We start from the raw sequence: 28,000 nt of genomic DNA on the forward strand, positions 1-28,000 counted from the left end.
ACGCTGACAACAAAGGCCCGCATAGTTAAAGCAATGGTGTTCCCTGTAGTAACATATGGCTGCGAGAGCTGGACCATAAGGAAGGCTGAGCGAAGGAAGATCGATGCTTTTGAACTGTGGTGTTGGAGAAAAATTCTGAGAGTGCCTTGGACTGCAAGAAGATCAAACCAGTCCCTACTCCAGGAAATAAAGCCAGACTGCTCACTTGAGGGAATGATATTAAAGGCCAAACTGAAATACTCTGGCCACATAATGAGAAGACAGGACACCCTGGAGAAGATGCTGATGCTAGGGAGAGTGGAAGGCAAAAGGAAGAGGGGCCGACCAAGGGCAAGATGGATGGATGATATTCTAGAGGTGACGGACTCGTCCCTGGGGGAGCTGGGAGTGTTGACGACCGACAGGAAGCTCTGGCGTGGGCTGGTCCATGAAGTCACGAAGAGTCGGAAGCGACTGAATGAATAAACAACAACAACATTTTCCCCACAGCAACAATGAATGGCCCAAAGTCACCCAGCCAGCTTTCATGCCTGAGGTGGAACTAGAACTCACAGACTCCAAGTTTCTAGGCCATTATACCAAACTGGCTCTCATGATATATAAGCACAGCCAACGCATACTTTTAAATCAGGTTCGGCAGGATTAATGCAGGCTATGTCTGAAGAGCAATCTGAAAACTTCATCTGGCTCAGAATGCTGCAACCATCTTGTAAATCAGAGCTAAGAATTGGACACACACAACTCCAGAATTACAATGGATTGTTTGCAATGATTTTTCCAATGCCAGTCTGAAACACTGATTACAACCTTAAGTTATTTGGAAACAGAATACCTTAAAGTTTGCCTTCTCTGGATGTTAGAAAAGTACTCAGGACTTTTTTAAAAAAAGCTTAGACACTTTTTAAATTTGCCAATTAATAAATCAAAATGATTTTAAAGGTCTATTTCTTGCTTGATGGATGCTGTCTGAAATTCCTACTAACTGTTTCACTAGAACAAACTAATCTGGAGTGAACTTAAGAGTTATCTTGAATTATTCACTGGTAAAGCCTCATATGGAAGAAAGGAACTGTCTGTTTATGTTCCAGCTTAAGTGTGCGGAAGACATTATCTACAATGTGTCCCGTTTCACAACAGAACTGTTTTAAGAGTAAATCAAAATGAAAGCTTTTTATGTAAGATGTGTTTTCTTTATTCCAAAAATAAATACTTTTTTTAATCAAAGATTTTCAAATGCCATTATATAGTCACAAAGGAAGGGGAAAATCCACTTCTTTGGCAGCTGTGAAGCCAACGTACAAGAACTTGACACAAGGTATGCTGCTGAAAAACTGGAGGGCTCAAAGCTGATTCATACAACTCTCCAAGAGCAACAGAATCCACTTTCATGACTGAGCAAGAGACTGTTGAGGTCTAAAAGGCACATATGCTGGACAGTAAAACATACTTTGCGCCCCTGGAGCACGTATTTCCTATCTGACATTCCACAAGAGCAACTGTAGACTGTGAATCAAGTCAGAGAAAGAGGACTCCTTTGTGAAAGGATTATTAATAACAGGATGATTAGAAAAGGATATCTTGGGGAGGGGGGAGATTTTGTTTTGTTTTGGGCCCTTGGCAAAAGAGCAGGCAAGCCCACCCAAGGGGTAGAGTTCAAAATCCATGTCATTCAGTTGTATTGGGGCGGGTTGCCACATAAACGAATACCACAATCAGAAGCACCACCACAGCCAGGGTGGGAAGCACCACAGTTGTGACTTGCTGACGGGCTTCGTGCATTGCTTGCTTTCTCTCTTTTTTGTCTTTGGACGTCTCTTTTTTGGGCTTCCCTTTAAGCTGTCTCATTCTCCTTCCTCCCTGGGTCTCTTGTCAAGGAAACCAAACCGAAGAGGTGTCAAGGGCACAACCAGGATATGCCTCTTCCGGTCAACCTCGTCCCTTTTGGCTTTGGGTGGATTCCTGTATAAACACCTGAAACAGAGAGAAGAAGAAAGTGATGGTCCAGTGAAGGTTGGTGCCGCCGGTGAACAAGAGCGACAGCGTTAAGACAAAAGATTCATCCTGTGCAGCAGGGAGCCGACCCCCTAAAGTTGGAAGAGCTTTAATTTTGCCAAAAATTGTCCTTTTTTAATGAGACAGCTGTGCCTTTCTGCGAATAGCCAAGCTGCTCCCATGCCAGTCCATTTATAAGAACATCCACAATGTGCTCTAAATTAGGGCCCGGCTAGCCAAAACCATTTTTTAAAAACTGGTGCTGGTGCTGGGAGAACAGTCCAAATCTCATGAGATTTCAGTAAGCTCACCCCTGGGTTTTCATGAGATATTTAGCAAGAACATTGAGATCTCTGAGATCACCAAATCTTATTTCCCCGAAGAGACAAGTAGAAGAAATCAATAAAGATACACGAGACATCCTCATTTCTACACAGTCACCTTATTCTAGCCTTACACAACTCGGTAGGCTTCTGAAGTATTGGGACTGCAAGTTCCAGATGTATTTACTATATATGGATAGGATAGGACAGGACAGGACAGGACAGGACAGGACAGGACAGGACAGGACATTATTGAAGCCAAGTTCCTAGTGCCTGAGATTATGGGAGTATATTTTAGACATCATGAATATTGTCTATGATGCCACAGTCAAAGTACAGACCACTGTTACTCAACCTTGGCAGCTTGAGAATGTGTGGACTTCAACTCCCAGAATTCCCCAGCCAGCATTCTGGGAGTTGAAGTCCACACATCTGAATTCTGGGAGTTGAAGTCCACACATCTTCAAGCTGCCAAGGTTGAGGGACACTGGTATAGACCAATATTACCTTTATCCCTCAGGGCATGCCCTTACTATAAAATCAGTTAGTAGGATCTTGCTTAAAATCTCCTTAACAGAAGATAGGGGAGAGCAGTGTGTTCTCAGCAGTGGGTCCAAAGCCCTAGGACACCTTTTACCCAATTAAGGACATGATTACCTGATAGAAAATAGCACAAATCAGCCTTACCAAGCTGGAGGGGAATAATTAAATTTCTAATCCAATTCAAGTGGAGAACAATGACAGATCAGGGGAAAGTGTTCTAGAATATGCACACTTTCACATTAAGGAAGGATTCTCCAGAAAAAAAACACACATACACACACAAACTGGATACAATAGCAACTTCTGACCGAGATGTTTAGTATGGTTGTTTAGATCTGCTGCTATGCATGGGTTTGGATTCTGTTCTTTCAAGTTCTTTAATTCATTTCTCTTTCCCTCCCTTCCTCACAATATTAGATATTATTTTTGTTTCTAAACTGAGCTTCTATGCCGTGTCAAGCAGTAGGAGAATCATTTTAAAGGAATCTATTTCTATGAGTAAAAGACAGAAGATTTTTTTTTAAAAATCATGATGTAGGGGCCCCCCAAATGCTCCTTAAAGCCTTCCAGCAACTACAAAAAGGGCTGAAAAATATGGCCCTGTATGTTCCTGTGATGTCATAACATCTCTGGCCATGTCCTTTGGGAGGATGTGAGGAGTGTTAAAGAAGAAAAGAAGGAAGGAAGTTGCTGGTCTTGATAGACAGGTATGAGAAAAGGATGTATCAGAAAAAGTGTACAGAGAAATTCCCAAGGCCAAGCCATATCATATTTTAACTATGTGTTGAATTCACCTCTATCTATCAAGACTGCCAAGCTGTTTGGAGATGATGGGAGTTATTGTCCAATACATCTGGGAGGTACCTTCTCAGACAAGGCAGCTCTAAGACTTCCTTCAAATGTGCCACTAATAGGGAGTCAAGGATGAGGGATGATAATCCAATCTTTGTTCCATCTCACCAGCAGACTGTACAAGCGGGCATTTTTTCCCCGCATCGCTTCTGCCAGCTCATATTTGGACTATGGGAATCAAGCTGTTTTTCATGCGCTGACAGTCGCAAAGACTTGCAAATGCATCCAAGTCCCCACTTGACCCCCAGTGTACTCCCAAAGACTCAGTTTGAGAAGCTCCCTTGTTGTCCAGCTGGCTTCAGCTTGAAAAGCAAGCTGACTGATCAAATGACTGATCAAATCAGTCATTTGAGGCTCTTATACTGGTAAAGAAAGCCTAGCTGAAGATGTGGGACCGACAGCATCTCTCTTAACAGCCATTGCTGCCACAGTCATAATGAACGATGAAACAACATAACATGAAAATTATATAGAATCTACTATCCCCAATCAACAGCCCACAATGGCACAAATCTGTATCGTCCTCAGCTCTGCAACTACCGGCCTTTGAATGTCATGCTAGGGCTGCAATTGCCGAAGTGGGTGGGGCTGGGACAAAGAAGTGGGAGGGCTCAGGCAAGAACTAAAATGGGTTTAACCTAGTTTAAATCAAGTTAATGAAATACAGTCCATATGATTACACCCTATTTTATTTTTCTGTCGCATTACCTTTTTTTTCCCTTTGGAGAGAACTTCCTTTACTGATATATTATCTCTCTTGATATATCTACCGCAGTTGCAGGACCAGAGTCTCAGCAGACAGATTGTGTACAAAACACACCTTTCCAGGAACATTCCAGGGAACGTCAGAACAATCCATTTTTCTTCCAAAATATGCCGGTCCAGCTTTTCTAAACAAGTTTGAGTAGTTCTCCAGAAGTACAGTAAATCTTTTGGAAGTACAATAGTTCGTGATATTCCCCAAAACAATGTTTTGTACATCCCCACTGTAGTTACGGTGTAACTAACCCGCTTTCTCTATTCCTAAATCAATACAGAACGTGTCCAGTGCAAAATCTATACAAATCCCAGGGCTATGCAGCACTTCCGATTTAAAGGCAAAAGGAATATTTGGAACACACAGAAACACCTTAAAGCAGCTTTTTGTCTCCTGAGACTGTGCAGTTGTACTCCACAGCTGCACTACAATCCTGAGAACTGCACTACACGTGCACTCCTGCTTGCTCCAAAGTGCCTTTTGCTTTCAGATCCAAAGTACTATACAGGAGTAACAAACAGATCTCCCAGGCTGATCTAGAAGACCACCTCAGTCACATGTAATCCCTCTTCATTCACCCAAGAGCTAAGATAAAAATTGCACTAGCACTAACACTAGCTAAAGCCAGTTAGATGCCTTCCTCACCCAAGACTGCAAAGCCATCTCAAACCTTGCTCTCCAATTCAGTCTATGAGGTGAAGCCTCTCTACATTTAATCATGGATGCCTGTACTCATACTATACAACTTGTTTAGCCTGATCATTCATTCAGCAAATTTATATAGTCAACCATCTCACTATAAAAAACCAAGACTGCGGGAGAGTAACAACCACCTAAACATAATACAGCCATCTCACAGGCTCCCCATGGGAACTGCAAACCCAGAGGCCACATTCAGACAACATAATAAGCTTCCCTGGCTTTAACCGTGTTTGGCATAATGGGTTGTGTGAACTCAGGCCATCTGCTTAGTTTATGGTTCAAGGTATCATGCAAACCCAGAACACTGGTTAATTCAGTAATCAGGGTAAACATGTTATGGCAACATAGCCACTATGATAAAGACATCAGCCATGATTAAGACCAACAGTGGGGGAAAAAACGAGTTTGAAAAGGATGGAGAGTTAGAACACACATGCGTGAGAGTGGCCTAAACCAGGGTTCCTCAACCTTGGCAACTCTAAGCTGTGCGGACTTCAACTCCCAGAATTCTGGGAGTTGAAGTCCGCACAGCTTAGAGTTGCCAAGGTTGAGGAACCCTGGTTTAGGCCACTTTACAGGTTTTCCTACTTTCAAAAATAAGCTAAGAATGTATGGCCATTCCTCCAAGGAATGCAGAACAGTTTACATGATTCTCTTCCTTCTCAAAAAATTAGGTTAGCCTAAAAGATAGGAACTGAGTTTCGACTGAACCCTGAATTTCATAATGGAATCTAAGTCCAATTCTTCCTTCTAGCCACTGAAGTATACAAGTCCCCCCACACACACACATGACAAAGCCCCCTCACCTCTGTTAGCTTTTTTTATTGGCTAGAATGGGAACACATGCATTGCTCCAGAAGCCACCCCACGCTCTTCCCAATGGGTGGGAAAAGTTGGTTTTCAAATCTGGGCCTTCAATGATGGAGGACAAAGCATGCAGGACAAACTGGAAGGAAACTGCAGGGAGGTTGGTAGCAGCAAAAATGGGTGGATGGGGGCTGGAGAAAAACTTTATTTTGGTTTTGTTTGACTATCTACATATCAACTGAACAAAAATTAAATCTAGGGGTTCTTCTCAGGAGCTGATGCTTTCAGTTCTGTGATGAACTGGTTTTATTATCCTCTTGTTTTTTACCCAAACAACTGCTACTTGAAACTTCCTGCTTCAACCACTCCTTGTCTTCCCAGATGAACAAGCCAAGAACAAGATGGTGGTCAAGAACTGCAGCCTGAAGGCCACACCACTGCCTTTACAATGCGTCTTCTGGCTTCTCCCTTTTCCCAGCCAGAAAGAACAATGGTAGCCAAGAACTGAACACATTTGGCTGTTTAGAAAGCTATCTTCATTTTCCTTTCACTTTTCATCTTTCATTAAGGGAAGTCTTAGGAACACACTTCGGCAACCTAAAGATTCCTCATTCCTGGCTTAGAGTGTCTACAAAATAAGTATCTCAGCCTGAAATTCTTTCTAATAGACTCAAGCCACAATTTCACTTACTTAAACTAAGCCTCATGGAAGTCACTGAAACTTAACTTTTGAGCAGATGCATGATGAATGGGGCCTTAAATTATGAACACTAGCTGACAGACAAGTAAAATATCAGAGCACAAAATACTTCACCATAACAGCAGTGGGCTGACAGAATCACAAGCTATTGTGATTTAAATTTGACTTTCTTTCATTCAGACGGCCCTGGATGAGATGGGCAGCCATAGCGATTTAAGTAAATAAATAATAAACACAGTATATCACAACTTTTCTCCTACTGTTTGGCTTTTCAAAACTGGGATTTGCAGATAAGGCATTTAGATACCATTCTTTGGATCTCACTTAAAGTTAACTAAATCCAGTGATTGCCAGCTTTGGAGTAAAGTAGCAACTAAAATTGTGAACAAGAAAGAACTAAGGTCCACTCAACTTTGACCTCATATACACCCCATACAGAGCTTTAGACAAATTGCTAGTTCCTCTATAACTTTTAGGGCTGTTTTGCACAGAATTATAGTGGTATATATGTGGCCATTTAAGAACTAAAAAAGCATTATATAAATGCCCATTATTATCATTTATAAAAATTAAGTTGTTACAAACCACAATTATCAATCATGCTTATAACCCGCCAGCTTCCAACACAGAGCTGAACTGAAAGCTAAATTATTATGGTTACTAAATAAAAATAGATTCATATTTATCCCAGAAGCCTTTGAACTGATGCTTAAGCCACTGTTTTTCCAGTAGCTTGGTTTTCTTGTAAATGAGAGCTGAGTGGTTTGCAGCCTAATCATCTTGACTGTATAACACAGATGATCTCACAATGGATATTAAGAGAAAATACAAGTTTCACTCTCTTTTTTGTTTGATTCATTCCAGTTAACATGGAAGAGTCAGTTAAATTTTTAAAACCTCCACATGCATACACACATGGGATATGCAAAACCAAAAGCTCTGGGGGTGGAATATTCTTTAATTAATTTTAATTAAAATTAAATATTTTAATTTTAAAATATTCTGTTTTTCCTTTGGACCATACCAATTCAACTGTTCCAGGGGTGGTCTAGTGGTTTTCTAAAGGTTCATCTTCTGAATGGGAAGTTGGGTTCTTGGTGTTTCGAAAGTGATTATTTTGGACGAAACTGGCTTAGAAGATGAACTACCAAGAACAAGAAGTTTAACTTCCACAAAAACCCACCAGACCACTACCAAAACAGATGAATCAGCAGGAACAAGAGGAGAAATGGAACATTCCAAGATTTTCTGAAACAACATTTCAAAGGAAATAGAAGATATTCCCTCCAGCAGCCAACACTCAGATAAGAAGAGATCAACCCCACATAATCAAGCAGAAAACTACCATAATCAAGGAACTACCAAGGAGGAAGTCACACCCCCACCAAAACTGTTGGTGGCATGTATAAGGCAAGCTACCTAGTTGGGTAACGGGACGTCTGCAAACAAACCAAGCTCAGACAACTCAACAGGAGCTCAAGTTTGCTTAGTGACAGAGGCATGACAGGATAAAAAAAAAGCGACGCCTGGCAAAATCTTTGCACAACTTTTCTGAAAGCAGCAATTTCAGGGGCTGAAAGAGTTGAGGTGGAGAAGCACTGAAATTACAAAATGACAAAGAATCATTACCGAGCCCCATAAAGTATCCCAGGACAGCGATGCTTACCTTTGGCTGGAGGTTCTCTTTCTATGGTTCTGTTCCTAAAGGCTTGCTTTGTCCCAAAAACTAGCTCGCACCACAAGCAAACAGACATTCATGCTGAAAGAAAATAAATAACACCTTTATTTTAAAAAACGGACTAGAGAACTTCCATCGATCGCTGAAGAGAACAATTAATTGTAAATCCCAGCGGAATTAGCAAAAAGTATTTAAACTCTATCCAGAAATAGAATGGAGCATCTATAGAGAATGTGGCTGCCTAGAATTCCAAACAGAGTCATGTTATATAGCAGTATTTTGTTTAAAGTCCCATTTATGCTTAGATTTTTTAACCCTGGTCTAACCATTAGGGCCTTAGGCTTCTTAATATTTGCTTCATAGCTATCTCGACTATCTTTTTAATATTTGTATCCTTGTTATTAGATTGTAAATTTAATTTAAAAAATCCTGTTTAGAACATTGAGCTGAAGAACAGCTGATCTTCTATATTAGTGAGGATAATAAAAGTATTAGTTCCACAATTACTGTATTTGTGACCTTCATATCCATGGAAATTACGGCTAAATCCAGATATGATGCTGCAAATCTACAGAGCGTCGCTTCCCAAACTTTTTCCTTCATTACCTAAAACTGCTTATCAGAAAGCCATTTTTACCCAATGTAGGTAAAACACCTTAAGTCAATTTAAATGTTCCTATTGTGATTGGGTAATCGGTTGGTGTGTCATTACCCAAAGAAAAACCACTTTTACCCAATTTTGGGTAATTTACCCAGGTTTGGGAAGCACTCCTATAGAGTGTTAACTATGGTGCAATATTGTGTCTACATTAACTCTTAACAATGGACAGTTTTAGATCCGGGTCAGGGTTGATTTTGCAAACCTTGGTTCATAGTGATGTCGATGTAAATTTGCACAACAGCTAAAATAAAAAAAAATTGACTTCCATCAGCCAAGAGAAGAAGAGAAGCAGGAAACTTATAACGCACCCTTTTGCTTGCTCCAAAAATACATCTCTTTCTTTTGGGGCTTGAGGACAATTTGTCTACAAGCCAGTATTATGATTTCTTCTTTTCCTCCAGTTCCGTATTTTCAAGGGTAAAAAGCTTTTAGTTATATGCAAAGCAATTCTTGGAATATCAGGGCAGCACATGAAATTGCTATCCTTGAGACGGCAATAGGTATTTTTCTTCCTTGCCAAATTACAGGCCTAAATCAAAACTGACCTGCCATTAGCAAAACATCGCTTTTAAGGTAAGTGCAGCTTTGAGAGTTTGCATGCTTTCCAATTGCATTAGGAAAAATGAATATCATCTCTGACTCCTGCCAGAATGACCGGAAGTAGGAAAAAAGGACATTCAACGAGATTTTAATAATTCCTAGCATGAGGGGATGGCTTTGTAGATGTTGTATCTTCTCCAGCAGGGTGTGAAAGTGGCAGGAGAAAACATGCTCCAATCATCCATGATCACTGTTTGTGCAGACCTACTTCTTAGTATTCACTTCTCAGGTTTTAAGTGCAAAACAGCTGCACTTACACTTTCTCTCATTTACTGTGGTGGATTTCGGCGCTGCCACTGAGTCCCAGGAAGGAGAGAGCGCATTCCAGGCAGATAAGAGGATGCACAGTCCGGAGACTGTTGCTGGGAAAGTTAAAAGGTTCACGGTAGCTCCGCCCTAGAGTCTCCCAGGTTATTTACCCTTAGGTCAGTTAGAGTAGCTTTAGTCTGGCAAGGTTCTATCTGTATGGTGAAAGCATTAAAGAACTGGAGTTTGGATTACACTGACTCGACACCGTTTTTGGGCTGGCCCTGACATTTACCCTCGGAGCATCCCTGAAATGTAAGGCAGGACCCGATCAAGCTCTTCATATTACAAATGGCTTGGAGTATATCAGATGCTCTTGCAATCACTCCCCAGATGTCTTGGACTTCCGTCTTTCAAGGCCTTTTATACAGCATCTCCCGTTAGGCAAGCTTGCAGTGCTACATAAGCAACCCACCGCAGTTAAGCTCAGCTGATTCATCCCTTCCCATCATTTTGACTCCAGCCCATCTGTACAACCATTGGTCCCCGCAGGTATTAGATGCAGATAATCGTATCTTCTCCACTCATCGTCTCCCCACTCCCCAGGATCAAATGCAAGGCACCTATTTGAAATATAGAGTACTGATTGTCAGGGTTTAGGGTTTTACAACAAGGCGCTTTCTTCCTGAGAGTCGATCTGGTCTAGTGGTTAAGGTGCTGGACTAGCAGCAAGGAAAGCTGAGTTCTACTCCTGCCATGGATGACCTTGGGCCAGGTACTCCCTGTCCTAGAAAGACATCTCCAAAAACAGACGAAGCACCTACTTTCAAACCATTAATACAGCCTCATTTTCAAGGTTCACAGGGTTGCTCCATACAGCTGCTCTTCTGCACATGTATGTATGCAGCGCCTTTTCACTAGGAAAGCAAAGATGTTCTACATGCACATATGTGTGGAGAGGGCTCCTGAAGCAGCTTTATGAGTCTTGCAGCTGCCTTAACACATTGCAAGATGCTTTGTATGCATATATTGCAAACCACATCTTTCAAATGCTTCTCACAATTCTAGTAATTATGGAACTTCAAGTGGTTCAGGGAAACCTGAATTTTACTCCTACATGAAAGCATCTAGGTGAACTTGGATCAGTTATTCCCTCAGTCCCAGGAAGAAGAAAATGGCTAACCACTTACGAAACGTTGCCAAGAAAACTGCAGGGACTTCTCCATGTCATCACCAGGAGTCAAGATCTAAAGAACCCCCTTTCTTCCTAGTCTTGGAGAGTGATAATTGATAGATGAGATGGATTAACAGACTGCATAATTTCCATACAATGTTTAAGTTCTGTGTAGAAAAATAGGTGTAAAGTGGTCCTGAAGAACCTCTATTGTTCACTTTGAGTCTAACTAAAAAGTCCCTCATGTGATACTGAGAAAGAAATAGAAAAGCAAACAAGAAAAAAAAAATCCAATGCCCAATATCCAAAAAACCAAAACCAAACCAGAAAAACAGTATCCATCATTAGGTGGCCTCCAAATACCTTGCAATTGCAATTTTTTACCAATTCTTTGGTGGACAGGCAGAATGACTCACAGGAAACGTCTTGAAAGTACTTTAAAAACACACACACACATTATTTACTGTGTGCCATCATACTCAGCAGTATCTCCCAGCACATACAGTTTGTCTATTTACAAGCTAATTTTAAAAGAAACTTCAAAAGAAACAGGAAGAGCTTCTGAGAAGGATGACAAGGATGCCATGGGCTAGAAACTATGAAGGGAGATTGAAGAAACTCAGAATCTTCAGCCTGGAGAAGAGGTAGGATACTTTTCAAATACTTGAAAGGGTGTCTCATTGAGGAAGGTCAAGACCTGTTCTCTCTCCTCCCAGTCTGCAGGACACAGAATAATGGATTTCAGTTATGGGTAGACAGATTTCAACCGAATGTTATGCAAGAGGAAACCTCTCTAACACTAAGAGCAGCCTGACTGCAGAACCAATTATTTAGTAAAGTGATGGGGTTGTCTTCACTGGGTGCATTCAAGTAAAGGCTAGACAGCGATCTGTCTGGGAGGCTTTAATCTGGATTCCTGCACTGAGCAAGGCGTTAGATTTAACCCTTCCAATTGTATGCTTCCATGAAAGGAAAACTAGCATTGATCTTTGCCATGGCTATTAAAGCTAACTACAATATGTTGCACGATGCCAGATAGATAAAGCAAATGGATCGTACAGCTGCTTGTTTTTCTCTTTAAAAAAAGGTGGAAGAAGAAGGAAAGCATCCCCCACCCCCACTCCAGTTTACAATACATTCACACCAGTTGTGTCTTTGTGATGCTTTGGATTTCAAAAACGTCAGACTGCATGAGACTGATCGGAGATGGGCTCAAGTAGCAATCAGGTGTAAATACTCCTAAGATCAACCAAGCATTTTTGGTGGAGTCAGCCACCAAGAAATAGTGTCTCTATTCTCCAAACTTGCGGGTTCTATCCTTGAATCTATCTATATGTAGATTTCCCAGGGAAGGGGGAGGGGCTAACCCACAGAATAAAATATATCTCAGAAGCATGAGTTATTACATCTATGTTATTGTATCTATGTTATGCAACTGTTATTGTATCTATGGGGACAACTACTTTGCTACACTGGCACATCATTCATGAGATTACTTTGTTTATGAAATAAGTGAAACAGGTACCAAATGTTGGTGCTATTTCTTCATTCTCTTTATACATAACATTTAGTCACAGAAATATGCAAAATTTAGAACATCTGAAAGAGAGCAACCGTTTTTCACCAAACGGCATAAAAATTGTGACTGTACATATTTATGGAAATGGCCACTCAATAAAGAGAGAGAGAGACAGAGAGAGAGCACCTTTACAGTTCATGTTTCAGTAATAACACTCACTCACTTCTAGAGGTGCTCAAGCACTTTCACAGCATGCAATGTAACATCTGTGCAAGGAATTTATTGACTTCATTTTCCCATTCTGCTCAAAATACGGCACAGCAAAACACTACACAAAGAATTGAGTGCTTTTGAGTCAAATCTCAGTTGGCATTAAAATTCTGGCACAGGGAAAAAATCAATCTTTCAGGCACTAAAATTGGCAGGATGGTGCCCATATTAGAAATGGATTGTTAATTCTAAAACTACGGAATTGAGAGGCTTCCACAGAAGAGATTAGAAGAACCAGACAAGAGTTTGGTTTAGGGTTTAGACTAAACTCCAACAAAAAGAGCTCAGCTCATTTTGGTCTTAAATTCTAGGATAATTGTAGATCTCTGCCTCCCAACACTTTCATTAACTTGACCTCCAGTACTATTCTACATCAATTTAGACAAATGATTACAAATTCTAAGAAATGGTCCACTGTCAGTGGCTAAGAATTTTTTATATATATATAACTATATATAATCTATGATAGATAGATAGATAGATAGATAGATAGATAGATAGATAGATAGATAGATAGATAGATAGATAGAGTCTATATCAGGAGATAAAATATGCAAATAAGCTTCTCTATTAAAAGGGCATTTATAAGGACACAAGAAGAGGATGCTGGAGTTCGATCAAGTACAGTTTTTGTTTTAATTGTATGGCGTAGCAGTTCAGTGTTCATGCTATTTTTTCTTGCTGGGAAATCCTTGTGAGGTCCAGCAGTCAGATGTGTAGACTATTTAACTGTGACAAGTCACGTTGCCCAGGGTGCACCATGAAGAGGCTAGTCTACATTGCACCGAATTGGGCTGAGAGAGGCGGACTGGCCCAAGGTCACCCAGCTGGCCTTCATGCCTAAGGCGGGACTAGAACTCACAGACTCCTGGTTTCTAGCCCAGCACCTTAACCCCTAGACCAAACTGGCTCTCCATCCAGTACAGTGAAAACTGATTTTAATAGATTAACTGGGGGGAAGGGGACACTCATTTTCCCCAAAGTTGACTGACTCAAGAGTATGTCATCACACCAACACAAACGATGCCAATGACATCATTTGCATCGTTCACACTGTCTGCATTGTTCACATCACTGGCATGATGAGATTACTATGCAAGTGACATAAATTGGGACAACTATATCATTACAGCCATTTAACAAGCAGAAAAGATTTAGACGTAGGAAGGAGGGATGAAGAATCATCCCAAGACGAGAATGGATGTAGAAAAAAAGTTCTGGCAAGCCAATACAGTATAATATCCCAAAAGATGACAGAGGAATCTATTTTTGTATAATTGGGGGGAGGACCTGTCACCAGGAGTCAGGCCTGATTCTAAGAAGAATTGACTTTACAGCATCTATCTGTCAACACACACATGTTTTTGTATCAAAGGTCAAAGGATCCCAGCTACATGCTTCAAATTTTAAGAGTCTTCCACCAGCATTTAATCTTCTGAATAGGCAGTGGCACAGACCATGACCCTTCTTCTCCAAATACTTGTATGCTGATCTGGTAAGAGATGAGACCCACAAAGTTCAATATCCCCACCTGGAAGTTAGGTAAAAGTTAGGTATTACCTGCAAAACACAAAAATTCCTATAAAGGGAACCATGGAGTTGGTTTACTGTTTCCTTCTCTTCTCACTCACAACAGCAAACAAATTACAAATTAAGTGTGATTTGATATCTGCCCAGCAGCAATGCCAAAGGCAAAATATTGAACTGGACCAAAATAAAGGCCCAGCAGTGCTTCAGCAATGTAATAGTACAGAAAGAGAAGAATTATTCTTGGTCCTCCCGTGAAGGGTGGATTCATATCCCTATGGAGGTTCACATCTTGAACTGTTGTTTACTATCCCTTTCAGCATTTTCAAAGCCCAATGAAATGACAAGAGAAGAGGCCAAATAATTAGAGTTTATCTTTTAGGTTTCTCATCCACCTGGGTTTAAAGTTATTGAACAGAAACAGAGGGGCCTAGATGATTGGAGCAAATGGCAAAAGCTCAAAGCAGATCAGGGCTGTCATAAGAACATAAGCAGTGCCCTGCTGGATCAGACCCGTGGCCCGTCTAGTCCAGCCATCTGTTCTCACAGCAGCCAGCCAACCGCACAAGGAAGCCTGCTGGTCTCCCCCCAGAAGGCCCTCAGAGGCAGCCCCACCGCCATCAAGGCTAATAGCCACTGATCCCCAGGGCTTCCATGGATTGACCCAACCCTTTTTTGAACCTAGCCAAGCTGGTAGGCAACATCACAGGATGTGGTGTGGTTTGGTTAAAAAAAGGTCAAGATGATGGCCATGACAGTGCAATCAAATCTCCCTCTGTTTCTTGTGCATCACACACATATCAGGAGCTAGTACTTATTCCTTACCTGTTCTAATCCTTTTACTATTCCATCCCAACCACCCCCAACAATGTCATCTTTTTCAATTTAAAAAGCACAATGGTTGGATATTGCTTGCAAAAAAAGAGTTCTTTTTTCTCAGGTGAATATTGGCTCTCAATCATTATTTTTATTTTGTCCACCAAGTCCTCCAAGACTTCTGTCACCCAAAGATTAATTAAATTAATTCATGAAAATTAATTCATTATATTAAGCTACAATTTATTGAATACCCCCAAAAGGCTTGGGGTGGCGCAGCACACTAAACCCAACCCAAACACCTTATAGGTTATGTGTGAACCCAGCCACCATCTGATATGGTGTCTGTACATGCAAAGGTCATTGTTATTTCAACATATAAGTAGTCCTTGCTTAACGACCACAGTTGGGACCAGAATTTCTATGTGAAGCAGTCATGAAGCGAATCCAACCCAATTTTACAACCTTTTTGTGGCGGTCGTTAAGCAAATCACTGCAGTTGTTAAGCAAACCACGTGGTCATTAAGCAAATCATGCAGTTTCCCCATAGATTTTGCTTGCCAGAAGCCAGCCAGGAAGGTTGAAAATGGCAATTGTGTGACCATGGGACGCTGCGGTGGTCATAAATGCAAACCAGTTGCCAAGCACCCAAATTGTGATCATGTGACCATGGGGACGCTGTGATGGTCGTAAGTGTGAGGACAGGTCACAAGTCAGTTTTTCAGCACTGTCCTAAGTCCAAACCATCACTAAACAAATGGTTGTTAAGCAAGGACTACCTGTAGTGAAGATGAGAGCACTATTGCATTAGATACATCTACAAGGTCTACTTCTTCAGGTCAAAGCATTCAGACTGAACTTGGGTTGCTAATGCACAGGATCTTTATTCTAGTCACCCTCTAATATCTCAGGGTGTCACTGTTATAGGAAATCACAACAACTAAATAAGAAACTCTCTCTCCAATTATGAGTAATCGTGTTATAAAGAAGACAGTCCATTCCTTTTATTCACCCTTTAAATCTGCCATGCAATTCCTTTTCACTGGACAATCTCAGTCAGGAGTGGAGCAGCTACCTCCTTCACTTGGATTAATGAAAAACCTCTTTGCTATTATTTAAGGCAGACCATAATTACAATAGCTGAGAATACAGCTGATTTAATTCTCTGTTCATTTCTCTTGATTCTGTGTAGAAAGACAGCATGGCATCAGTATTACCAGAAGTCCTTTTTGCTGAAATATATTCCTAACTGCACCTTTAAAAAGATTTCCCTAACATAGTCAGGTATGGTAAACATGTTTTTCACATAAATTTCCTCTGACTAGAACAACAGGAGGTTCTTCCACAAAATCTTGCAGCTGGTTTTACACTCCTTCCCTGCCAATGAAAGGAAACAAGTTCCTGCCACAGCATAAGATTCGGTCAGCAGGCTGCCTAACATTTTTCCCTGTTCAATGTCCCCGTCCAGTGTGGGGGGGATAATATGTGGGACCTCATGGGATGGAGCAAGGGCACAATGCAAACATCACTGGCCTGTATCTCGATTTCCCCCAACACAAGCTTGTTTTCTTGACCTGACCATTAGAATATGAGCCTCAATGGCCTAGAACATCCTTTCTCAACCTTTTGACCCTGGAGGAACCCTTGAAATATTTTCCAGGCCTCGGGGAACCCCTGCACGTTCAGGCTCAAACAGAGGCCAGAAGTTACAAAATTATGATATTCATTTAATGGGTAGGCCTGTATCTATGCATTAACCATGTTCTTTAAACTAAAAATAGAGAACGGAACTGACCTCTTGAATGTGAAGTTGCCCAAATTTTAAACAATTTTTTAAATAAATTGTGACCTCCCAGGGAACCCCTAGTGACCTTCACGGAACCCTAGGGTGCCACGGAACCCTGGTTGAGAACCTAGAAAAGCATCTTGGAGGACTAGAACAATACAGACATGGTGAATAAACTTTACAGTATCTTAGTTCATCCTTCCAGCAGCCTGAGTCACTACTATTCCCATTGTATAGACATGACATCTGAGGCTAATACAGTACATACATATGGTGTTCTAGCCAGTGAATTCCAGAGTTCATACTGACCATCCTGCAAACAGTAGGTACACTGAGGAAGGCTGTGATATCTTGGTCCTAAGAATCAGGGGACTACAGGAAATGTACTTATTTCTGAAATTTCTATGCCACTCCATTCTCACAGACTCTGAATGGCATACAATCATTAAAAAAACTCAGCCAGGTAACCTCAGAAACAAAGAGAGTACCATCCACTGGGGCCAGTCCAGATCTCAGAATCTCAGAAATGCTCTCAAAGAGTAGTGCTGTTATAGCCCTAAGAAAGCTCAACAGGGAGGGGGCAGTCCAGATGTACATGGGCAAACAAAAGGGGGCCACCACTGGGAAGTCTCAACCATGAGATCCCTGTAGACAGAATTCTCTTGAGAACGGGACACTCAGCAAGCCCTACCTCCATGATCTCACTAGATAGGCAGACTGACTTCAGAGAAGATGTCTTGAAGATATCCAGACTCCAAGCCTTGTAGGCTTTAAAGGTGATAACTAATACCTTGAATTATACCCAGAAGCTGGCTGGCAGCCAATGCAGCTCCCAGGACAGAATTGTCAAATTGGTGAATTTAGATGCATCCATAACTACCAGAGCAGCCACATGCTGAACCAGTCTAAGCTTCTGAATGGTTTTTGAGGAAGCTCCTGAAATGGGAGGCCTTGCTGACCATCACTCAAACTCTGCCTGTCCAGAAAAATCAGGAAGAGAAGGTAATTAAGAGTCCCACCTGCAAAAGAGATGTGGTTATTGGTGAGATGTCAAGATTGAAGATAGACATTCTGGGCATCAGTGAACTGAAATGGACTGGAATGGGCCACTTCACATCAAATGACCACCAGATCTACTACTGTGGACAAGAGGACCACAGAAGAAATGGAGTAGCCTTCATAATTAAGAGTAAAGTGGCTAAAGCAGTGCTTGGATACAATCCAAAAAATGATAGAATGATCTCAATTCGAATTCAGGGCAAGCCATCTAACATCACAGTGATCCAAATATACAGCCCAACCACAGATGCTGAAGAAGCTGAAGTAGAGCATTTCTATGAGGATCTGCAGTACCTACTGGACAACACGCCTAAAAGAGATGTTATTTTCATCACAGGAGACTGGAATGCAAAGGTGGGCAGTCAAATGACACCTGGAATTACAGGTAAGCATGGCCTGGGAGAACAAAACGAAGCAGGACATAGGCTGATAGAATTTTGCCAAGACAACTCACTCTGCATAACAAACACTCTCTTCCAACAACCTAAGAGACGGCTTTATACATGGACTTCCCCAGATGGACAACACCGAAATCAGATTGATTACATCCTTTGCAGCCAATGGTGGCGGACATCTATACAGTCGGTAAAAACAAGACCTGGAGCTGACTGTAGTTCTGATCACGAACTTCTTCTTGCACAATTTAAGACCAGACTAAAGAGATTAGGGAAGACTCACAGATCAGCTAGATATGAGCTCACTAATATTCCTAAGGAATATGCAGTGGAGGTGAAGAATCGATTTAAGGGATTGGACTTAGTAGATAGGGTCCCGGAAGAACTATGGACAGAAGTTCACAACATTGTTCAGGAGGCGGCAACAAAATACATCCCAAAGAAAGAGAAAACCAAGAAGGCAAAATGGCTGTCTGCTGAGACACTAGAAGTAGCCCAAGAAAGAAGGAAAGCAAAAGGCAACAGTGATAGGGGGAGATATGCCCAATTAAATGCAAAATTCCAGAGGTTAGCCAGAAGAGATAAGGAATTATTTTTAAACAAGCAATGCGCGGAAGTGGAAGAAGACAATAGAATAGGAAGGACAAGAGACCTCTTCCAGAAATTAGAAACATCGGAGCTAAATTCCAGGCAAAAATGGGTATGATCAAAAACAAAGATGGCAAGGACCTAACAGAAGAAGAAGAGATCAAGAAAAGGTGGCCAGAATATACAGAAGACCTGTATAGGAAGGATAACAATATCGGGGATAGCTTTGACGGTGTGGTCAGAGAGCTAGAGCCAGACATCCTGAAGAGTGAGGTTGAGTGGGCCTTAAGAAGCATTGCTAATAACAAGGCAGCAGGAGACGACGGCATCCCAGCTGAACTGTTCAAAATCTTGCAAGATGATGCTGTCAAGGTAATGCATGTTATATGCCAGCAAATTTGGAAAACACAAGAATGGCCATCAGATTGGAAAAAATCAATCTATATCTCCATACCAAAAAAGGGAAACACTAAAGAATGTTCAAACTATTGAACAGTGGCACTCATTTCACATGCCAGTAAGGTAATGCTCAAGATCCTGCAAGGTAGACTTCAGCAATTCATGGAGTGAGAATTGCCAGCTATACAAGCTGGGTTTAGAAAAGGCAGAGGAACTAGGGACCAAATTGCCAATATCCGCTGGATAATTGAAAAAGCCAGGGAGTTTCAAAAAAACATCTATTTCTGTTTTATTGACTATTCTAAAGCCTTTGACTGTGTGGACCATAACAAGCTGTGGCAAGTTCTTAGTGGTATGGGGATACCAAGTCATCTTGTATGCCTCCTGAGGAATCTGTATAATAACCAAGTAGCAACAGTAAGAACAGACCACAGAACAACGGACTGGTTTAAGATTGGGAAAGGAATACAGCAGGGCTGTATACTCTCACCCTACTTATTCAACTTGTACGCAGAACACATCATGCGACATTCTGGGCTTGAGGAATCCAAGGCTGGAGTTAAAATTGCTGGAAGAAACATTAACAATCTCAGATATGCAGATGATACCACTTTGATGGCTGAAAGCAAAGAGGAACTGAGGAGCCTTGTGATGATGAAGGTGAAAGAAGAAAGTGCAAAAGCTGGCTTGCAGCTAAACCTCAAAAAAACCAAGATTATGGCAACCAGCTTGATTGATAACTGGCAAATAGAGGGAGAAAACGTAGAGGCAGTGAAAGACTTTGTATTTCTAGGTGCGAAGATTACTGCAGATGCTGACTGCAGTCAGGAAATCAGAAGACGCTTAATCCTTGGGAGAAGAGCAATGACCAATCTCGATAAAATAGTTAAGAGCAGAGACATCACGCTGACAACAAAGGTCCGCATAGTTAAAGCAACGGTGTTCCCCGTAGTAACATATGGCTGCGAGAGCTGGACCATAAGGAAGGCTGAGAGAAGGAAGATGGATGCTTTTGAACTGTGGTGTTGGAGGAAAATTCTGAGAGTGCCTTGGACTGCAAGAAGATCGAACCAGTCCATCCTGCAGGAAATAAAGCCAGACTGCTCACTTGAGGGAACGATATTAAAGGCAAAACGGAAATACTTTGGCCACATAATGAGAAGACAGGACAGCCTGGAGAAGGTGCTGATGCTAGGGAGAGTGGAAGGCAAAAGGAAGAGGGGCCAACCAAGGGCAAGGTGGATGGATGATATTCTAGAGGTGACAGACTCGTCCCTGGGGGAGCTGGGGGTGTTGACGACCGACAGGAAGCTCTGGCGTGGGCCGGTCCATGAAGTTACGAAGAGTCGGAAGTGACTGAACAAATAAACAACAACAACAACAACCTGCAAAAGAATCTGGTGATCTAGAACCCATACAAAAGCCTTCTCAGTGATGGCCCCTCTCCTTTGGAACAACCTTCTCTTGGATATAAGGTCAGCCTTTTCCTTGCTATACTTCTGTAGAGCAGTCAGGATCTTACTCTTTGGGGGGGGGTTAAAATAATTTTTATTGAAGTTTTTAAACAAGAAGATAAAAACTAACACAAACTAGTAAGATCTTACTCTTTTGGAAAGCTTTTGGGAACAGGATGGAGGGATGATTTTCTTCCTCACGGATGTTGTTGCTGTTGATTGATGGGGTGGGTTAAGGATGCATTGTATGTTCTGGTTTTGCATTGTTTTAATCTTACTTCCTGGAGCAGAAATTCTCCACGTCTTCCCAATTTGAGCAAATCGTAATTACTGTGCTTGTAGTAACTAAAAGCAGATAATCCCTGTCAGGATTTCCTCTGGATGTTGTAACAGACTATGGTTACAGTAATTAGTAATTATGGTAAAAAAAGAAAAGAAAAAGAACAGAGAATGTGAAAGGTCAGACAGAATGTGAGCCAGAGATAGTGCCAATAAGCTAAACCATGGCTTGGCCATGAGCTATGAACCATTATCATAGTCATGGCTTATAGGTCTAACAGCTTTCAACAGGCCTTAATGCTACGCGTAGCTCCCTTGGTGGACCCTGATAGGAGGGAGGGCTGTGCAAAGATTCAATTTAGAAATTCAATGGGAAGGTGATTCCCTTGGATTTTAAAATTCATTTTCTAAATCAAATTGATCTGAACCGAAATTCAGTGTGTCAGATTGAACTGCTTTGCTCATCCAAATCACAGTGGCAATATGAATCAGATCAAACTGACAATCTGAACAGCAGCTAATTCACATACCTTTATTCAGTAATTTGGAGCACATATAAATCTTTAGTTTTAGTTCATTTTACAACAAGCAGGCGTCTAGGCTGCAGTCCTATTCCCATTTATCTGAGAGTGCCCCACTGAATTCAGTTTGCTTTGCTTCAGAGTAGACACATACAGAATTGCACTTTTCAAGGATTAAATCCAGAATGTGTCAGATATCCTTGATCCTGGAAGCAGAAAGGGGTTTGTGTGCTCTAATACAGGTTTGGTTGTTGTTTGTTGTTTATTCGTTTAGTCGCTTCCGACTCTTCGTGACTTCATGGACCAGCCCACGCCAGAGCTTCCTGTCGGTCGTCAACACCCCCAGCTCCCCCAGGGACGAGTCCATCACCTCTAGAATATCATCCATCCATCTTGCCCTTGGTCGGCCCCTCTTCCTTTTGCCTTCCACTCTCCCTAGCATCAGCATCTTCTCCAGGGTGTCCTGTCTTCTCATTATGTGGCCAAAGTATTTCAGTTTTGCCTTTAATACCATTCCTTCAAGTGAGCAGTCTGGCTTTATTTCCTGGAGTATGGACTGGTTTGATCTTCTTGCAGTCCAAGGCACTCTCAGAATTTTCCTCCAACACCACAGTTCAAAAGCATCGATCTTCCTTCTCTCAGCCTTCCTTATGGTCCAGCTCTCGCAGCCATATGTTACTACGGGGAACACCATTGCTTTAACTATGCGGGCCTTTGTTGTCAGTGTGAGGTCTCTGCTCTTAACTATTTTATCGAGATTTGTCATTGCTCTTCTCCCAAGGATTAAGCGTCTTCTGATTTCCTGACTGCAGTCAGCATCTGCAGTAATCTTTGCACCTAGGAATACAAAGTCTTTCACTGCTTCTACATTTTCTCCCTCTATTTGCCAGTTATCAATCAAGCTGGTTGCCATAATCTTGGTTTTTTTGAGGTTTAGCTGCAAGCCAGCTTTTGCACTTTCTTCTTTCACCTTCATCATAAGGCTCCTCAGTTCCTCTTCACTTTCAGCCATCAAAGTGGTATCATCTGCATATCTGAGATTGTTAATGTTTCTTCCAGAGATTTTAACTCCAGCCTTGGATTCCTCAAGGCCAGCTTGTTGCATGATGTGTTCTGCATACAAGTTGAATAGGTAGGGTGAGAGTATACAGCCCTGCCGTACTCCTTTCCCAATCTTAAACCAGTCCGTTGTTCCATGGTCTGTTCTTACTGTTGCTACTTGGTCGTTATACAGATTCTTCAGGAGGCATACAAGATGACTTGGTATCCCCATACCACTAAGAACTTGCCACAATTTGTTATGGTCCACACAGTCAAAGGCTTTAGAATAGTCAATACAACAGAAATAGATGTTTTTCTGAAACTCCCTGGCTTTTTCAATTATCCAACGGATATTGGCAATTTGGTCCCTAGTTCCTCTGCCTTTTCTAAACCCAGCTTGTACATCTGGCAATTCTCGCTCCATGAACTGCTGAAGTCTACCTTGCAGGATCTTGAGCATTACCTTACTGGCATGTGAAATGAGTGCCACTGTTTGATAGTTTGAACATTCTTTAGTGTTTCCCTTTTTTGGTATGGGGATATAAGTTGATTTTTTCCAATCTGATGGCCGTTCTTATGTTTTCCAAATTTGCTGGCATATAGCATGCATTACCTTGACAGCATCATCTTGCAAGATTTTGAACAGTTCAGCTGGGATGCTGTCATCTCCTGCTGCCTTGTTATTAGCAATGCTTCTTAAGGCCCACTCAACCTCACTCTTCAGGATGTCTGGCTCTAGCTCACTGACCACACCGTCAAAGCTATCCCCGATATTGTTATCCTTCCTATACAGGTCTTCTGTATATTCTGGCCACCTTTTCTTGATCTCTTCTTCTTCTGTTAGGTCCTTGCCATCTTTGTTTTTGATCATACCCATTTTTGCCTGGAATTTACCTCCAATGTTTCTAATTTTCTGGAAGAGGTCTCTTGTCCTTCCTATTCTATTGTCTTCTTCCACTTCCGCGCATTGCTGGTTTAAAAATAATTCCTTATCTCTTCTGGCTAACCTCTGGAATTTTGCATTTAATTGGGCATATCTCCCCCTATCACTGTTGCCTTTTGCTTTCCTTCTTTCTTGGGCTACTTCTAGTGTCTCAGCAGACAGCCATTTTGCCTTCTTGGTTTTCTCTTTCTTTGGGATGTATTTTGTTGCCACCTCCTGAACAATGTTGCGAACTTCTGTCCATAGTTCTTCCAGGACCCTATCTACTAAGTCCAGTCCCTTAAATCTGTTCTTCACCTCCACTGCATATTCCTTAGGAATATTAGTGAGCTCTATCTAGCTGATCTGTGGGTCTTCCCTAATCTCTTTAGTCTGATCCTAAATTGTGCAATAAGAAGTTCGTGATCTGAACTACAGTCAGCTCCAGGCCTTGTTTTTACTGACTGTACAGATGTCCGCCACCTTTGGCTGCAAAGGATGTAATCAATCTGATTTCGGTGTTGACCATCTGGTGAAGTCCATGTATAAAGCCATCTCTTAGGTTGTTGGAAGAGAGTGTTTGTTATGCAGAGTGAATTGTCTTGGCAAAATTCTATCAGCCTATGTCCTGCTTCATTTTGTTCTCCCAGGCCATACTTACCTGTAATTCGAGGTGTCATTTGACTGCCCACCTTAGCATTCCAGTCTCCTGTGATGAAAATAACATCTCTTTTAGGCGTGTTGTCCAGTAGGTGCTGCAGATCCTCACAGAAATGCTCTACTTCAGCTTCTTCAGCATCTGTGGTTGGGCTGTATATTTGGATCACTGTGATGTTAGATGGCTTGCCCTGAATTCGAATTGAGATCATTCTGTCATTTTTTGGGTTGTATCCAAGCACTGCTTTAGCCACTTTACTCTTAATTATGAAGGCTACTCCATTTCTTCTGTGGTCCTCTTGTCCACAGTAGTAGATCTGGTGGTCATCTGATGTGAAGTGGCCCATTCCAGTCCATTTCAGTTCACTGATGCCCAGAATGTCTATCTTTAATCTTGACATCCCACCAATAACCACATCCAATTTGCCCTGGCTCATAGATCTTACATTCCAGGTTCCAATGGTGTGTTGATCCTTAGAACATCGGATTCGCCGTTCACCACCAGCACCGTCGGCCGCTAGCCATCCTTTCGGCTTTGAGCTAGCTGCGTCATCACGTCTGGGGCTAGTTGAGCTCATCCTCCGTTCCTCCCCAGTAGCATTTTGACCATCTTCCGACCTGGGGGTCTCATCTTCCGATGGTATACCAACATATCTCTGGTTGTACTGATCCATTTAGTTTTCATGGCAAGAATACTGGGGTGGGTTGCCATTACCTTCCCCAGGGATCGCATTTAGTCTGACCTCTCTGTCATGACCTTCCCGTCTTGGGTGGCCCTTCACGGTTTAGCTCATGGCATCATTGAGGTGCTCAAGCTCCAGCACCACGACAAGGTAACGATCCTTTGCTGAAGAATACAGGTTTGGAAGAACACACAATTGACTTCTCATTCTTTTTGGATCTGAAGTACAATAACAGAGCTCCAAGACTTTTGATCCCTAACCAAGGAGGAAACCACACCCCAACCAACACTGGCAGGGCAAACTACTATATATAGACAGGGAGCAAACCCCACACTCCCTCTCACTGATGATGCTACCTAGTTGGGTAATGAAACGTCTGCAAGCAAACGACCGAGCTCAGAGAGCACCAAGGACTCCACAGTTCAACCCTGAGCTACAGATCTTCTCTTCTATTGGATCTGTAATGTTTCATGTTCTACTTTATCTGCTTGCACATCTAAAACACCTCAAAACCTGTGGTAATTTTTGTTTTGTTCCTACTTTAGCACAGTCCTCATGAGAGCAATTTAACACATGGTTCTGTTTCCCGCTGCTTATTAATTATTGTTATTAACTTCTTATAATTACTACCTTGAGGTGTAATTCCAGAGCAACAGAAACATGTCTTAGATGATGAGCTCCCCAATGATTCCCATTCATTGCACCAAATAGAAAATCTCCAGATTATATTATATAAAGATGACATCTTGTTCTGTACCACATGGGCAAGGGAAAAAAAACCATATTCACAGAATCATGTAATGTAAGAACCAGAAGGGATCTTGAGCATCTAGTCCAAATCCTTTCCCACTGCAGGAATCCACTGCAGTCTTACTCAGTCTTCCACAACTTGGTACCTTCCAGATGGGTTGGATTTCAACTTTCAACTTTCCTGGCTAACATGGCAATGCAGGCTAAGAATGCTAGGAGTTGAAGCTCAGAACCTCAGGAGGGCACCAGGTTGGGAAAGGCTGTCCTGGGGGATTACGAAATCCTTCAAGATGGAAGAATCATGGATGCTGCCTTATAAAATAATATATTTAGAGGCAAACTAACCCACAAGCCAGCATCAGGAGTGAACCAGAGATCCTGATCTTTCTCTATACCAAGAAATGTTTAATGGATGCAGTTCTCAACCATAAAAGGCATATTATGGTTAAGTGGTTGCTGGGGTAATCTGTTGCCAGGGGTAGAATTTGCATATGGAATGCAGTATTTGGTAGGCAACAGACATCAGAAGACGTTCATCCAATTGGCTTCAGGTATGGAAATGAGGAGAGCCTGGATGTGCAATTGCCCATATCTGAGTCAGCTGCTTCTTTTTTTTAATACACAGCCTTTCCCACTATGCATACAAATGCACGCCTGAGCAGCCCGTCCCCAACTCGGTATTTTCCAACAGCACACTTAAAAGGCAAGCTGCACTGGGGATGCACAAGTCTCAGAAACGATCAGAAAATACTCTATATAAATTGAAATAAATACCTAAGACAATTGTGGAAGGTGCCCCTCAAGGTTCCTGAGGAACAGCACCAGAGGGCCACCTTAGTGGCTCTTAAAGGAGACAGGGACATCTTTTAACCAAGAGGAAGCATCCATCCACTCTCATGAAATGAAGATATTTGGAAAGCTGCTCTCGGTTAATAGATGTCCCTGTCCCCTTTAAGAGCCACAAAGCTGGCCCTTTGGTGCTGCTCCTCAAGAACCTTGAGGGGCAGTGTGTGGAAATGCACCAAACTCACCAACTTGTATTGCAGCAACCATCCTCCCCAGCAGGCATCTTCCACAATTGTCTTAGATATTTATTTTAATTTATATAGATTTTTATGACATGGTAATTTGTTTATTTTATTTTATTTTCCATATTTATAGAGCTGCCCATCCCACAGAACATGACTCTGGGCAGCGTACAATAAGAACGTCATAAAAAACTAACAGTTAAACAACATTCTACAGTTAAGAGCACCAACCAAGATGACTAGTGACAGAGTAGCAGAGAGATTTATTATTATAGGCAATACAGCCACCTCACTAATTCACCACTTCATTGAGATCCCCAAGCTTGATGACATAACCAGGGACTTCCAAAAGGGCCAGCATAGCTTTCTCTAACATTTGGTTACATGCATCTGACCCTTCTATATTACTTCTTTTCAGTGCAACTTTCCCAAATACATGCTCCTTTTGTGTGCATTTCCTCTCATGAAAAACATTTCAACGATCTCCTTCATTTGCCTCCGAGGCCAGAATCTGTTTGCGTTTTGGCAGACGACGCTCTACAGATGTTATTCAATGTATCGATTAAAACTATTTCAACAAGTCCTTTATTCCTATATAAGAAACATAAAAAACCAAAATCAGCCACAATACAATGCAATAGAGGAATAAAGTAACGTCACAGGAAAAAAAAATCAAAAGCGTAAAAATTATGGGGCCATCTTTTTCTGCATCTCTGCTGCAGTGCTCCAACAAGACTTACATCTTTTCAATGTGTCCTCCCAAACAACATGCAGATTTTCCAAAGAATTTTTAATTCAAATGCATGAGCCAGTGGCCTACAAAAGAAATAATACTTCAGAAAGTTTCTAGGCCTGCCTTCCTCTGGTGTTTTTCGTACATAACCATCAGGAGCCATACTGGTTGCACTGGTGTTAGAAGGTGCGATGACATCAAAATGTCAAGTGTCATGACATCATTGTGCAAAAAAATAATCATTCCACTGTATGATGAAAGCATGATGCCCCTGCCACAGATGTCAATGGCTGGTTGGAAGATAGTTCAACACAACTGAAAAGCATGGGGATGATGCCATGCGGCTTGAAGGCTTTTCACAAAGTTAATTTTCTAATCCCCTTTTTCCCAGGTAGCTGATATCCAATTTCCAGGTAAGAGTGAGCATGTATACAATGGGGTTCTCTTCGACTGATGACTTGCAAATGTGAAACTAACTTAAATTATTTCAGAGAGGCATGCCGCAGGTCCTGTCAAATAATTAATGTCATATTGCGAG

The 28,000-nt window shown here is 41.7% G+C and overlaps 1 long non-coding RNA gene across 2 annotated transcripts in view; it reads right to left on the bottom strand.

The window, feature by feature from the left end:
• Positions 1 to 1,168: 1,168 nt before the first annotated feature.
• LOC134499279 (uncharacterized) overlaps positions 1,169 to 28,000 on the bottom strand; it is a 69,910-nt gene continuing 43,078 nt past the window's right edge. Inside the window, exons 2-4 of one of the 2 annotated variants that reach the window (XR_010068113.1) lie at positions 20,999 to 21,854; positions 8,343 to 8,435; positions 1,169 to 1,971 (exon numbers count right to left, since the gene is read on the bottom strand). This is a non-coding gene — a long non-coding RNA (uncharacterized LOC134499279). The remainder of the gene's footprint in view (positions 1,972 to 8,342; positions 8,436 to 20,998; positions 21,855 to 28,000) is intronic. The other variant, XR_010068114.1, reaches the window with a different exon arrangement.

The sequence above is a fragment of the Candoia aspera genome, chromosome 5 (genome assembly GCF_035149785.1).
Source record: "Candoia aspera isolate rCanAsp1 chromosome 5, rCanAsp1.hap2, whole genome shotgun sequence".
In the NCBI taxonomy this organism is placed as follows: domain Eukaryota; kingdom Metazoa; phylum Chordata; class Lepidosauria; order Squamata; family Boidae; genus Candoia; species Candoia aspera.